The sequence below is a fragment of the Castor canadensis genome, chromosome 2, assembly GCF_047511655.1.
Source record: "Castor canadensis chromosome 2, mCasCan1.hap1v2, whole genome shotgun sequence".
NCBI lineage: Eukaryota > Metazoa > Chordata > Mammalia > Rodentia > Castoridae > Castor > Castor canadensis.
This window is the reverse complement of record NC_133387.1, coordinates 173,370,257-173,383,457: the sequence shown is the minus strand read 5'-3', so window position 1 is coordinate 173,383,457 and position 13,201 is coordinate 173,370,257.

The window sequence follows — 13,201 nt, the reverse complement described above, 5'->3', positions numbered from 1 at the left end:
CAGCACTGGCTGCCTCATATTGACCTTAATGTTGTGAGAATTATGATGTCTTTTGAAGTGCTGTAGCTACCCACAATTTGCTGTAAACATTTGTGTGTGTGTGTGTGTGTGTGTGTGTGTGTGTGTGTGTAGGATCATTGGCACATGGTTTTAGTTATCAAAAAGACTTCTTGCCTGCTTAGCCAGGATTGTCAGTAGACTAAGAAGTTTGTGCTTTTGTATTGGTCTTCCATCATGTGACAAGTAAGTTTCTATATTGTCTAGTTGCCCAGTTCATTTCTTCGTGACTGTGGATTCAGCCATTGCTGATGATTTCAGTGCATCACTCATTCACTTCTTGTACTTTTTGTTTTTTGATACTAGGGATTGAACCCAGGGCCCTCACACATGCTAGGTATGTACTCTACTACTTGAGCTATGCCCCCAACCCTTTTGTTTTTTATTTTGTTTTGAGACAGGATCTTGCTACCTTTGCCTCTCGGCTGGCCTTGAACTCACAATCCCCCTTCCTCCCCTCTTGAGTAGCTGGGATTAGTCATGCACCACCACACCTGGCTACTTCTTGTACTTCGAGATGGTTGAACTCATCAACTGTGAAAATTCTAACTCATACGTGATAGTCATTACTGGCTTTCTGCCTTCATGTTGTGGAAGTATCTTGACTTTCATCTCAAGAGTAGTTGCTTTCCTCCTCTTCTCACCAGAAGCAGAAGACACAGATGGGCATTTTGTAGACATGGTAGGATGCAAAACAGAAAACAACATCCCCAAATTGCTGGCAGCACTGTAGAGTATTGATTGTGATGGCATGACTGACTAGGAGCTATGTCTCACAGTTACTGCCCCACATCACGAGAGTCTCCTACTGCATATGGCTAACCAGGGAAAAGATCAAAACTCAAAATTTGAGGTACAATTTCTACTAAATGTGTATTGGTTTCATGCCATTGTAAAATCAAAAAATTATTCAAACCATTGCAAGTTGGTGGGGGCTGTCTGCAATGAATTCTTAGTGTATCATAAAAATAAGACCATGAATTTCCATAGTAATGATGGTTAAAAAATAGGACATGGTTCTGAGTAAGGATTAAGTATAAATACGTAAGTGGCCAAAGGGTGCTAATCTTTCATAAAGCAAATGTATTCCATATATTATTAGCTATAGTCATTAGAAACATAAAACCATAAGGGAGGGGGTGGGGGCAGGGGGGATAAATGACCCAAGCCTTGTATGCACATATGAATAATAAAAGAAAAAAAAAGAAAAGAAACATAAAACCATCAAATAAAGCTTATACAATGAGCAATGTGCTATTCCTTGTATTGATTACATAAGGAACCTCCATAGACAAGGAATATGTGCATGAGTGTATACATGTACATGTTGGTGCCACATGAAAGCTTGGCCTTTGCTATAACAGTGATAGTCTAAAATATAAATGCTAACTATACCATATTTTAAACATTTAAATAATAATGATGTCCTGAATTAGATTTAGGAGAAACTTTGGGGGATGTACTAAATTATTTTAAGAAGCTCCTCAGTAAATTTCTAGCTGATAAATATACAAATATCTGTCATAAACATAATTCTAGTTGTTTTGTTGACATTGGAGCATTAATAACTTAGTTTAATCTCTTAAAATGAACTCTTGTAATACAAGTCAACTACAGACTTCCCCACCCTCTTTCCAAGTATGTTATTCTCTGGAAGAATAATAATTTCTAGAATCTGTTCAGTTTGTACATTTATTTTTGTCCTTAATACAACAACAAAAAGAAACTGTAAGAGGAAAACAACTATAAACACAACATGAATACTGTGAGGAGTCAAGAAGGAAAAGCTGTTTTTGCTTTAACAAGAGGATGGTGGAGGAGGTTTGTGACCAGGCACGAGTGTGAATGCCCTCCTCCTCACTCTGTTTCGCTTTCCTCAGCTCTCCATCTGGCTAGCTTGTATTATAAGACCTGTCAGTGATGGGTCTTAGTTGTAAAACACAGAATCTGACTCTGGTGACTTTAGCAAGAAAGGAATTTGTTGAAAAGATATGAAGGCAATTCATAGAATTTTAGAGAAGCGTGGGACACCAGATTTGGGAAATAATTAGGATCCAGGAGAAGCCAGTATCTAGAAGCAAATATGTACTGGCCACTGGCCATTACCACTGGTCCCACTGGATTCAACACAGCTCATTGCTAGCTGTCATCTTTGCCTTTTTTACTATGGACTCAAAATTATCCCTGCTTCTTTCTGCCACTTCCTCAGAAGTATAGTCTTGAGTGGGAGCATCTAAATGACTGAAGTTGAGTGTATCTCTGTTCTTTCAACAAAGAGAAGGGTGTACATTCAGATATTTCCTCTGTCCTCAGTAGGTAAAATTATTGGCCAAGTGGGAAAGTTTCAATGAATATTCAAACAAGGGCAGATTCCCTTGACAGAGAAGAAGGTGCTGATTCTGGGAAGCCAAATGTTAGCTACACCTTTTTATCCTTAGGTCTCTGCATTCTACTTCTTGAGAGAAGCTTTTCCTAACCATTAAAATCTCAGTTCAGTTTCCCCCAGTTAATATTTTCATACAACCCTGTTCTCTCTGGAGCATTATTAGAAATAACTCTAGGATCTCTTTAAAATAAACATTTGGCATGGGGTTTTATAAGTCATAGAGTGTCAATTTCAGGTTCATACACATGTGAGTGCTGGTTTGGTTAAGAATTCTCAAGGATAGGATTTTCTTTCCCTCATCCTGTTTAACCCAGAGCTAAGGCTGAGACCAGTCTGTATTCTTACCATCTTCCTGAGTGGGGCATTTATTTTAGTCCATTCACTCAGGTTTCATCTTCTTTGGGTATGGGTTTATGAGATCAGGTGACATAGCCTCTATTACCACCTCCATCCTCTTTGGTTTCCAGGTTTCATCTCTTGTCCCTCATGTGAAAATCTAGGCTCCAACCCTCAAAAAACTAGTAGATACCCTTAGTTCAATACTAGTTGTAGTTCTTACTAATTCTGTCAGATTTCAGCTGCTTGAATGTCTACTTTCCTACAAACCATATGATATAATAAATGAAGTATTTTTAATCTATTATTTTTTGTGTGCTCTAATGAGATGTTATTTTTCTAATCATATGGATAGAAAAGGCTGTTTCAATAAGTACTTTTCATTTTTGTCAGTGAACAAACGAATACTTAATAATTATATATACACACATATACATACATACACATATATATGTGTATATATGTGTATACTGGGATTCGAACTCAGGGCCTCACACTTGCTAGGCAGGTGGTCTTCCACTTAAGCTCCTCTGCCAGCATTAATAATTATCTTAAAAATAGAAATAGTTCCTTCTCTTTTATGCTCTTGTTCATGATTCTGTACTTGGTGAATCTTATGTAGGAGGGGGAGGAAAACGGAAAAGGCCATTTTCTTTAAAATAAACCCCAAATACTCAAATTTGGAAGTGAAGTTCATTCTCCGGGTGGGGAGGGATGATTGGATTAAATGATCCAGACTCCATCTTGGAGCTTTCCCTCTCCTTTCCTTGAGTTTGTCTCTGAGGTGTATCCTCAGCTTGCAGACCTCAGAGGGCCTCTGCTTCCACTTTACATTGAACAAATGGCCTGTGAAATGGCCTGCTTCCACTTCATGTTGAACAAAAAGCAAGGTTAAGAGGTTCTGATATGACTGCCCTATATTAGAGGATGATGAAGGGAAAATGATCATAAGGTATATCTAGAAAACATCTTATGTGGCATTGTTTAATCGCTCTTAGCCTGTGGAGTCTCACAGGAGTTTCCATGATCCAGTTCCTGGAGACTCTCAGTATCCAAGATTACACTGGGTCTTGTTTATTGTTCAAAGTCCATTCTGAGAAAGGAAAGTCAGATCCCTTCTCTTTTTCCATCTAGGCCCCTCTTCTTAGAAGATTGTTTTCCAGTATGAGGATCCACTTACACTTTGGAAGATTGATGCCAGCAATGCCTTTCCTCAGAAGTACTCAGTGGGGTACTTCTTTGTTTTTGAAGTAAATGAGTATCAGAATATGGACTCAGGTCCTCCTGATTAGAGAGCCCATATAATTTGTGCTGTATGATGCTACTGCAAGTCTGCATTTTTCTGAGAATCAAGGTAACAATTCTCACTTTGATCTGATGTAGATTTGTACATGAATTTCCAATCTTGATTTTAGCCTAAGGACACATTCATGTTGCAGCTTAATTCATTGAAAAAGAGCATGATCTTCTGAGATTCATTAGTTGGGTGTTTCTTCCTATTCCGTGAGCTTGAACTGACTGCTTCATGTTTGCTAACTTCTGTTTAATTATTTGTAAAATGAAAATGCTATCTACTTCTTATGTACTTGACACAGCAAGAACAGCTGGGGAAATTATCTGCTAAAAGATGGATATTAAATGAAAGTCTGTGCAATGACACCCTGATGCTGTTTCCATTCTTGGGTTCATTGAATGCTGGCATGCAGTCTCATTAAGGTCACATTCACTACCCTTCTTATTCTAGGAGGATGGAGGACTTCCTAGTGAAACTGACAAGACTAAAATGTTTCAGATATTGTATGGCTCGTATGGATGCCCTCTGTCTAAAGCAGTGCTTCTCAAAATATGATCCCTAGCATGGCAACATCAACATTACATGGGAGCTTATTAGAAATGCAGGTTCTTAATCCTTGTCCCAAATCTAGTAAATCATTGTAATGGAGACTAAAGTTTGAGAGCCACTGATAGGCCAACCAACTGGCCATTTGTCTTTAGGCCCTGAAAATATTATGGGGGCCAATGTTCCTTAAGAATATGAAATACAAAACAAAAATTTAATATTTGGAATAACAGTAATTTCATGTCCCTTGGAAGTAAAGCAAATTTCTTTCTAGTGGAAAATTGTAGAGATGTTTCTAAAATCATTTTGGCGCTCCGATTTGCTGGTGTGAGTATGTTCTTTACCTGATTTTTCATTGCATGTAATCCAGCCCAAAGTATTGAAGCTTTCAGTAACTTCATACTTGGAGTTGTCTTTTTCCAAGTCCCATGTACAGAGAGGACTAAGTTTAGTGGAGACTCCTGCTGTTTTGAGTAGTGGCAGCAATGTATTGGAGAATTACTGGGCTAGGGAGATCAGCAGTAGGGAGAAACCCACAGTTATGAAATTGACCATCTAATCAGACAACAAGGTTTCTGAGAGCATGCTCTGTGAAGCTTGGCTATAAGCAATAGGCTACGACAGAAAAGATAGGCAGAGTGAGGACATGACAGCTTCAGGAAACTGGCTCTGAGCAATTATCTGTGGTAAGAGAGGGAGATGGTTCTCTCAATAACTGGTCAGGCCCTAGTAATTAGAAGGAAACTTAATCTTGAGTGTGTCTTTGTTGGAGGAGGGCCAAACTTCCAGTGAGACTAGTGCTAGACTGCTTACTCTGAATGCCCCTGAGTCAGTGAAGGCCCCTAACTTTGTGATCAACTCTCAGAAAATGCAGAATTTTTAGTAGGGTAACAGGGAAAGGGAGGGCTATGGGGCCAGAGATTTCTTGTACTTGGCATACAATTTGAATTGCATTTGTTTAAAATGAATCAAAGGCTCTCATTTTGTGGTTTAGGATGAGGATGGAGCTTCCATGACTGCCTGAAATTATTACATTTTCTTCCTTTTCCTAATTAAGGTTTAAACTCTAACCTGTGGTTCCTACTCCAAAACTGATGTGCATTTGATGGTAACAGTCATCCTTTCTATGTGCCTGACCTGGACTTTTTCCAGTCTTTTTCATCTACATAAGATCCTCTGAAAAGCTCCAAATGAATGGCAGAGTACAGAAGTAAAATCTAGTAGGGAAAACCACAATATTGCATATTCCTACTTATTAATATAAATAAATCTCCATTTATTTAGTTAATTTTGAAGAGTTTTACTCTTCCTGTATATCTTTTTCTTTATATACATCATATCTATAATTTATTACATTTAAACCCAAGTATTTCTTTTTAGGGGGATCTAATGTAAATGTTATTGTATTTTAAAATTATTTTTAGAGTATATATCAGACAATTGTATTGTGTTAGTTCCAGTTCCTGAATTTTAAATTATGTTGTGGTTATATAACATGTATTTTTAATTTTACATTGTACTTGCTCTTTGTTGGTATATAGAAAAGTGATTGACTTTTTTCTTTTTTACATTATTCTATATCCTGCATCCTTGCTGAAATATCTTAGTAGTTCTGGGACTTTTATTGCTTCCTTCCCTACTTTTTATTTCCTTTTCTGGACTGATTATACTAGCTATGAATTCCAGGACAATGTTGAAAAACAGTGATAAGGGGAATTTCTTGCCTTATTCTTGATGCTAGTGGGAAAGCTTTGAGTTTCTCATTATAAGTATGATGTTAATTGTTGTATTTGGAGACATTTTTTACCATGTTGAGGACATTTTCTTCTATTTCTAGTTTACTTACAATTAAAAACAACTTGAATGGGTATTAGACTTTATAAAATGATTTTTCTGCATCTGTTGATATGATCACATGATTTTTTTACTCTGTAGCTTGTTTATGTGATGGATTACATGTATAATGATATTTTTAATTAGCATATATTTAAGAGTATAAGGGAGTTTCATTGTTATTATTCCACAGATGTATACAATGTACTTTGAAAAAGTTCACCCCCTCTATTATATTGCCTTAACTCCTCTCTCCCCTTTTTAAAGCTGTGGTTGGTGAGTTTCAAGACACTGCCTTCATATATCTGATACACCAAGTCCCATTATCTTCATCATCATCTTCATCATCAACAGCAGCAGCATCATTTTAGGTCTAGATTCCACATGTTAGCAAAAACATATGACATTTGGCTTTTTGAGCTTGTACAACATAATGATCTGCAGTTCTATCCGTTTTTTTGCAAATGACATAATTTCAATATTTTATGGTTGAATAATACTCCATGGTGTATATACATGACGATTTCTTTTCTTTTTTACTTTATTAGCATATATTAGTTGTATAGAGATATTTCATCATGACATTTACATATGTGCTTACAATGTACTTGATTAGATTCACCCCTTCCTTAATTCTTGCTCATTCAATTTCAATGTTTTCATACAAGCACACAAAGTACATTGACCATATTCGTTTTCCTTTACCCTCTCCATTCATCCTGTCCCCTCCCACTGGTACCCACCCCTAAACAGAGCCTGTTTTATATTCCTGTCCTCTGTTTTAAAAAGTGTATATTAATTGCTCAAAGGTTTTTTGCTGTGTACACCACATTTTCTGTATTCATTCATTAGTTGTTGAGCATCTAGGCTGATTCCACAGATTAGCTATTGTGAACAGTACTGCTGTAAAAATGGGTATGCAGGTATCTCTCTTGTATGTTGATTTATACTTCTTCAGATATGTGCCCAACAGTGGTATGGCAAAGTGATAAGGCAGATCTATTTTTAGCTTTCTTATAAACCCCCATACTTATTTCCATAGTGGTTGTACTAATTTTCATTCCTGCTAACAGTTTCTGAGGGTTGCTTTTTTCCTGCATCTTTATCAACATTTGATGTTTTACCAGATGTGATGTTTGTTTTCTTGATGATTGCCACTCTGACTGGAGTGAGATAGAATCTCAGTGTAATTTTGATTTGCATTTCCTTTATGGCTCAAGATATTAAACATTTCTTCATGTATTTATTGGCTATTTGTACTTTTTCTGAGAACTGTGTGTTCAATTAATTTGCCAATTTATTAATTGGATTATTTGTTCTTTTACTGTTTAACTTTTAAAACTCTTTATATATTCTGGATATTACCTTTATCCATTGAATTGTTGACTTTCTCCCATTCTGTTGGATGTCTTCTGATTCTGGTAATTGCTTCCTTTGATGTGCAGAAACTTTTTTTTCTGTTCTTTTTTACTTTATTAGCATATATTAGTTGTATAGAGACATTTCATCATGACATTTACATATGTGCTTACAATGTACTTGATTAGATTCACCCTTCCTTTTTATTCATATGTGCATACAATGCTTCTGTCATTTCTCCCCCCTGCCCCCACCCCCCCCTTACCACCCACTCCGCCCCCTCCCTCTGCCCCCCACCCCCTCAATACCCAGCAGAAACTATTTTGCCCTTATCTCTCATTTTGTTGTAGAGAGAGTATAAGCAATAATAGGAAGGAACAAGGGTTTTTGCTGGTTGAGATAAGGATAGCTATACTGGGAGTTAACTCACATTAATTTCCTGTGCACGTGTGTTACCTTCTAGGTTAATTCTTTTTGATCTAACCTTTTCTCTAGTTCCTGGTCCCCTTTTCCTATTGGTCTCAGTTGCTTTTAAGGTATCGTGCAGAAACTTTTTAATTGGATGCAATTTCATTTTTTCTTGCTCTTATTTCCTGGGCAATTGGAGTTCTAGTAAGAAAATAGCTTTCTATTTCTTGTGGTAGTTTCAAGGTTTTAGGTATTTTTTCAGTTTGTTTGTTTCTTATTGTTGTTCTGGGGGTACAGTGTGACATTCACAAAAGTTCTTTCTCGGGTGAGATGAAATCTGAGTGTAGTTTTGATTTGAATCTCTTTTATAAACAGGGAAGTTGAACAGTTCTTGATGTATTTACTGGCCATTTGTACCTCTTCCTTTGAGAATTCCCTGTTTAATTCATTTCTTCATTGGGATGTTTATTCTTTGAAGGTTGAGTTTTTTTAGTTCCCTGTAGAATTTGGATATTAGTCCCTTATTGGATGAATAGCAGGCAAAGGTTTTCTCCCATTCTGTGGGCTGTCTCTTGAGTCTAGTGACTTTTGCTTTTGCTGTTCAGAAGCTCTTTAGTTTTTTGCAGTCTCATTTGTTCATTCTTTCTCTTAGATGCTTGCTGAACCTTTTGAGTTCTACTCAGGAAGTCATTCCCTTATCTATATGTTCCAGTGTATTTCCTACTACTTCCTGGAGTTCTTTCAAAGTTTCAGGCCTTTGATCCACGTTGACTTGACTTTGGTACAGTATGAGAGACAGGGATCTAGTTTTAGTCTTCTACATGTGGATATCCAGTTTTCCCTGAAACATTTGTTGAAGAGGCTGTGTTTTCTCTCACCATAGTTAGCCTGGCCATATTCAAGGGCAACAACAACAAATGCTGTCAAGGATGCAGCTAAACAGCAACCCTTATATACTATTGGTGGAAATGCAAATTAGTACAACCACTATGGAAAGCAGTATGGAGATTCCTCAAAAGTGAAAGATAGAACTGCCATATGATCCAGTGATACTGCTCCTGGGCATCTGTCCAAATGAACGTAAGTCAGATACAGAGACAGCTGTATACTGATGCTCATCACAGCTGTTCACAATAGCTAAGCCATGGAAACAACCCAGATGCCCTACAACTGATGAGTGGATCAAGATAATGTGATATATATATATACATATACAATGGAGTTTTGAAGGTAAATGGATGCAAATGGAGGACATCATGTTAAGTGAAGTAAGTCAGGCTAAGAAAGACAAAGCCCACATATTTTCTCTCATACATGGTAGATAGATCCAAAAGACAAACATATATACAAAAACAAGCATATACAAAGCCATATGTAGAATATGTTAGTAATAGTGGAACTACTCTTTGGAACTTGGGGAAAGAGGGAAAGGAAAAGGGAATGATAGATTGTCAATAATATTGTAAAACATAGCATCTGTGAAGGTAGAGGATATGAGGATGTGTATTGAAAGCTGTTGGTAAAAGGGGTGGGGGGAGGTAAAAGGGTAAGGGAGAGTAATGGAAGAGGTTGAATGGACCAAAATAAAGTATACTCACATTGGGGATACATAGAGAAACCCCTTTGAACATCAACTTAAATATTAATAATGAAAGACAAGACTGTAAAATAGGTACAGTGTGTTTGTGTGTGGGGTACTAGTAGGAGGGGATGGGTGAGTGAAGGAGGTTAAAATGAGGTTATATGGTTGATGGAATTCATATGCTTATATGAGGTAGAACAAAGAAACCTCTTGTAATTGCTTTAAGTGGGGTAGGGAGGGGGTTGAGGTGGAGAGAGGATGGGGGGGATCTAATGTACAATATAAGCCTAATTGGAATTGTTACTATGAATCCCTCCCTGATATATAATGAATATATCCTAATAAAATTTTTTATTAAAAAGTTCTTACAATATATAATAGTTGAATTCACTCCCTCCATCATTCTCCTTTAGATATTACATTAAGATTTTTTATCCATTTGAATTGATATTTTTGTACAAGGTGAGAGATAGGGGTCTGGTTTCAGCCTTCTCCATGAAGATTTCTCCCAGCACCATTTGTTGAATAGGTTGTATTTTGTTCAATATATGTTTTTGTCTCCTTTGTTAAAAATCAGATTGCTGTAGCTGTATGGGTTTATTTCTGGGCCTTCTGTTCTATTCCATTCATTTCTATGTCTGTTTTTGTGCCAGTACCATGCTGTTTTTATTACTATGGCTCTGTTATGTAATTTGAAGTCTGGTGTTGTAATACATCCAAAATTGCTATTTTTGCTAAGGATACTTCTGCTATTTGGACTCCTTTACATTTCCATATGAGTTTTAGGATTGATATTTCTATTTCTATAAAAAATGATATTGGGATTTTTATGAGAATTGCGCTGAATTTGTAGATAGCATTTGGTAGTTTAGCCATTGTCACAATATTAAATCTGCAAATCCATGACCATGGGAAGTCTTTCTATCTTCGGTTATCTTCTTCAATTTCTTTCTTCTCTGTTTCATAGTTTTCATTGTAGAGGTCTTTCACATCCACAGTTAAGTATTATATTTTTTGAGGGTATTGTGAATGGAATTGTTTTGTTCAGTTCTTTCTCAGCCTGTTCATTGGTATACAAAGAGGTACTTATTTTTATGTGTTAATTTCATATCCTGCTACATTGCCAAAAGTGTTGCTCAGATCTAGAAATTTTTGGTAGAATCTTTTCAGTCTTTAAGTGTAGGATCATATATTTGCAAATAGGGATAATTTGACTTCTTCCTTCCTTATTGGAATTCCATTAATTTATTTCTCTTATCTTATTTCTCTGGCTAGGAATACTGTATTGAATCACCCTTGTCTCATTCCTGACTTTAGAGGAAATGATTTCAGTTTTCCCCTGAAATCATGTTGGCTATAGGTTTGTCAGATATAGCTTTTATTATGTTGAAGTATGTTTCTTCTAGTCCTGTTTTTTTTTTCAGAGCTTTTATCATGAAATGATGTTGAATTTTGTCAAAGGCTTTTTGACAAAAAAAAAAGTGATTCATCTCAGTGAATCTACTGAGATGGTCATGTATATTTTGTCCTTGAACTTTTCATGTTCTGTATTACATTTATTGATTTGTATCTGTATAACCATCCTTTCATCCCCAGAATGAAACCAGTTTAATCATGGTAAATGATATTTTTAATGTGTTATTGACTTTTTATTGCAAGTAATTTATTGAGAATTTTTGCATCCATGTTTGTCAAAGAAATTGATTTGTAATTTTTTTGTGCCTAGTTCTGGTGTCAGAGTAATACTAGCTTTACAGAATGAGTTTGGTAATGTTTCTTCCCTTTCTATTTCATGGAATAGTTTGGGGAGAATTGGCATTAGTTCTTTAAAGATCTGGTAGATTTTGGCCGTGAATACATTGGTTCTGGGCTCTTCTTTGTTGGGAGACTTATTATTCCTTCAATTTCATTGCTTGTTAGAGATCCGTTTAAGTGATTTATATCCTCTTGGTTCAATTTTAGTATGTCAAATGTGTCTGGAAATTCATCAGTTTCTTTTAGATTTTCTAGTTTATTAGAACGTAGGTTTTCAAAGTATTCTCTAATGATACTCTGGATTTCATTGGTATTTGTTGAGATACCTCCCTTTTCATCTCTAATTTTATTAATTTGGGTCTTTTCCATCCTTATTTTGGTCAGTTTGGCTAAGGGTTTTTAATCTTATTTATATTTTCAAAGAACCAACTTTTTGGTTCATTGATTATTTATATTTTTTTCAGTCTCCATTTCATTAATTAATTTCTGTGCTAATAGTTATTATTTTTTCTACTTGCTAATGTGGAGTTTGGCTTAGTCTTATCATTCTAGGAGACTGAGTGCATCATTAGGTTATTTATTTGAAATTTCTCTTTATAATGTAGGTAGTCATAACCATGAACTTTCCTCATGTTATATCTCAGAGGTTCTAATAAGTTCTTTTTTCATTTTCATTAGATTGTAGGAATTTTTACCCCCTTTATGTCTTTGATGACTCACTAGTCATTCTACAGTGTTTGGTTTGTTCTCCATGTGTTTGAATATTTTTTGTAGTTTCTTTGTTGTTGATTTCTAGTTTTATTCTGTCGTGTCTGATAGAGTACAGGGGATCATTTCAACTTTCCTATATTTGTTAAGACTTGCTTTATGTCCTAAAATATGATTTATTTTGAAGAAATTTCCCTGGGCTGCTGAAAATGTACATTGTGTAGCTGCTGGATGAAATACTCTGTAGATGTCGGTTTGGTCTATAGTGTTGATTAATTATGAAATTTCTTTGTTGAGTTTTTGTTTGGATGACCTTTCTATTGATGAGAGTGGAATGCTGAAGACTCCCACTATTATTGTGTTAAGGATTATCTGTGTTTGTAAGTCCAGTAGTGTTTGTTTAATGAAATTGTGTGTGTCAGCATTTGGTGCATGTATTAACAATTGTTATCTCCTTTTGATGGATTATTCTTTTTATTAATATGAAGTGATCTTCATTGTCTCTTTTGACTAATTTTTATTTGAAGTCTGTTTTATCATATAAGAGTATAGATATCCCTGCTTGCATTTTGGGTCCACTTGCTTAGATAATCTTTGTCTATTCTTCCATCTTAAACCAATGTTTGTCTTTGTCAGTGAGATGCATTTCTTGTAAGCAACAAATGGTCAGTTCTTGTTTTTTAATTCAACATGCTGGTCAATGTCTTTTGATTGGGGGAACTGAGACCATTAACATTCAGTGTTAGTATTGAAAAATATATAGTATTTCCTATCATTTGTTTTTTTTGCTTCCTTCCTAACCTCCATTTGCTAATTTACATGTATAGTGGAATTGAGCCTTTTCTGTATTTTTCTAGTTGCATGTACCTTCTTCTTTTGTGTGTAGGATTACTTTGCATATCTTCTGCAGTTTAGTGGTCATGAATTTCTTTAGTTT